General features: G+C 43.3%; 1 pseudogene; it reads right to left on the bottom strand.

Annotated features, from left to right (window-relative positions):
* Nucleotides 1–401: 401 nt before the first annotated feature.
* Nucleotides 402–1,737, bottom strand: LOC100343569 (tubulin alpha chain pseudogene; annotated as a pseudogene).
* Nucleotides 1,738–2,763: the final 1,026 nt, after the last annotated feature.

The raw sequence follows: 2,763 nt of genomic DNA on the forward strand, positions 1-2,763 counted from the left end.
GTATGCATTAAGTAAAGATTTCAACAGTTTGCACCCCCGTAGAAACACAAAGTGAAATATATTGTTTGAGTACTCGTTATAGCATTAAATCTCAATGTACAGCACATTAAGGACAGAGATTCTACATGAGGAGTAAGTGCACAGTGACTCCTGTTGTTGACTTTACCAATTGACACTCCTGTCTATGGCATCAGTAATCTCCCTATGCTCCAGTCATGTGTTTCCAAGGCTATGGAAGCCCTCTGAGTTCTCCGACTCTTATCTTGTTTAGACAAGGTCAAAAAATACATTTCTTTTTACATCTAACATGCAAACATCATTTTAATTGACAGGTTAGGGATACAATGGACAGCTTCACAGGACAGAGACACAGCAGAAGAGTGCACAGTGCTGCAGACAGGTTAATACTCCTTGCCCTCATTCTCTGCCTCAACACTGTCTGCTCCAACCTCTTCATAATCGTTCTCCAGGGCAGCCATGTCCTCACCAGCTTGAGAAAACTCTCCCTCCTTCATGTCCTCACCCACATTCCAGTGAACAAAGGCACACTTGGCATACATCAGGTTGAACTTGTGGTCCATATGAGCCCAGGTGTTGGCTATGGCTGTGGTGTTGGTGTTGCTCAGCATGCACACAGCCCGCTGTACCTTGGCCAGGTCTCTGCCTGGCACCATAATGGGAGACTGGTAATTAATGCCAACCTTGAAGCCAATGGGGCACCAATCCAAGAACTGGATGCTGTGCTTGGTCTTGATGGTGGCGATAGAAGCACTGGCATCTCTGTGAACCACGTTGCCATGATACAACAGGCAGCAAGCCATGTATTTACCATGACAAGGGTCACATTTCACCATCTGGTTGGCTGGTTCAAAACAAGCATTGGTGATCTCTGCTACAGAAAGCTGTTCATGGTAGGCTTTCTCAGTAGAGTTGATAGGAGCATATGTGGCCAGAGGGAAGTGCATGTGGAGAACAGGGCATCAGGTTGGTCTGAAATTCTGTCAGATCAACATTCAGGACTCCATAAAACCTTAGAGAAGCCATGATGGATGTTGCAATCTGGCTAACAAGCGGTTCAGGTTAGTGTAGTGTAGTGATGTATCGCGATTTCTACAACAGATGTCATAGATGGTCTCATTGCTTACCATGAAGGCACAATCAGAGTGCTCCAGGGTGGTATGGGTGGTGAGGATGGAGCTGTAGGTCTCTACCACAGCTGTGGAAACCTGGGGGACTGGGTAGATGGTGATCTACAGCTTGGAATTCTTGCAATAATTGACAGAGAGGCAATCCATCAGCATGGAGATGAACTCACAACCAGTGTCCCCACCAAAGCTGTGGAAAAGCAAGAAGCCCTGCAGGCCCACACATTGATCAGCCAGCTTGTGAATCTGGTCCAAGATGTGGTCAATGATCTTGCTAATGGTGTAGTGCTTGTGGGCATAGTTATTGGCAGCATCTTCCTTGCCTATTATGAGCTGCTTGGTATGGAAGAGCTGGCAGTAGTGCCAGCGGGACTGTGGGCTCCATGTCTACAAACAGTGCCATGGGCACATGCTTGACAGTGTGGATCTCATTGAAGAAGGTGTTGAAGGAATCATCTCCTCCTACAATGGTCTTGTCACTTGGCAACTGGCCATTGGGCTGGATGCCACGTTCCAGGCAGTAGAGCTCCCAGCAGGCATTGCTGATCTGGACACCAGCCTGGCCGATGTGGATGGAGATGCAGTCATGCATGACAGGTCCTTGTGGGGACACATGGTACTGTAGGAGGTGAGGAGACAGCAACAAGAGCTCACACTGACAAACCAGCAAAGAGTCTGGGGGAGAAGTACTGCCCAAAATCCAATTTTGACCACCATTAAAAAGGTACTTTAAGTTCTTGAGAAAATGGAATTGAAAAATAAAGATTTTTTTTTGTGGAAAATAATTTTAAATCTTTGCAGATTTTTCACAGGGTTCATAAATGACATTGACTTTGACCATGGTGCTGATGTGGTAAACACCAAAAATATTTTGAAAGTGGGGTCAGCTTCAATATTTATGTGGAGTCAAGGACATGTAAATATTTTGATATTCTATGCACAGAGAATAAAAGAAAAGAGAAAAAATGACTCCAAGATCTAGACTGATTATCTTGGGGTATTTGCTACTGAAGATTCCCCTTTGCAGCCCTACCCCAAGGAGCCCTGGTAAGTTTAGTAATTCAGTTTTGCATGTGTCAAATTTTTGATGCATTTGGACATTTTTATGTGCAGATATAAGGATATATGGTGATATAGTTGAACATCATTTGTATATATGTGATCATTAATGCCATCAAAGAGAATAAGATATTTGAAGGAATTGGTCTAAATGAGAAAGAGAAGACCTCCAAGAACTGAACCTTGTTCCAACACTTAGAGCTTCTGGAAATAATGAAGAACCCAGCAAAAAAGACTGAGAAGAAGTTGAAGTCTAGGCAGGAACCCAGGTGCATATCATGTCTCGGAAACCAAGAAAAGGTATTTTGAGAAGTCAAGAGTAGCTAATCATGCCAAATAATACTAAATCAAGCAACATGAGAGTTTAGACATAATCACTAGATTTAGCAAAATGCAGAGTTCTTTTAAGTGGCCTTCATAAAATCAGTTTTATTGGTGTGGTGGGTATAAAACTTTGAGTTGGTGCAAAAGAGAATGTTATAGACAGGGAGAAAAATTGCAGGCATTGTGCTTAAACAAGTCTTACAAGGAATTTTATTATAAAGGGAGGGAGAGAAAG

This window comes from Oryctolagus cuniculus, chromosome 14, assembly GCF_051225735.1.
Source record: "Oryctolagus cuniculus isolate XC-2025 breed Fujian yellow rabbit chromosome 14, ASM5122573v1, whole genome shotgun sequence".
Taxonomy (NCBI): domain Eukaryota; kingdom Metazoa; phylum Chordata; class Mammalia; order Lagomorpha; family Leporidae; genus Oryctolagus; species Oryctolagus cuniculus.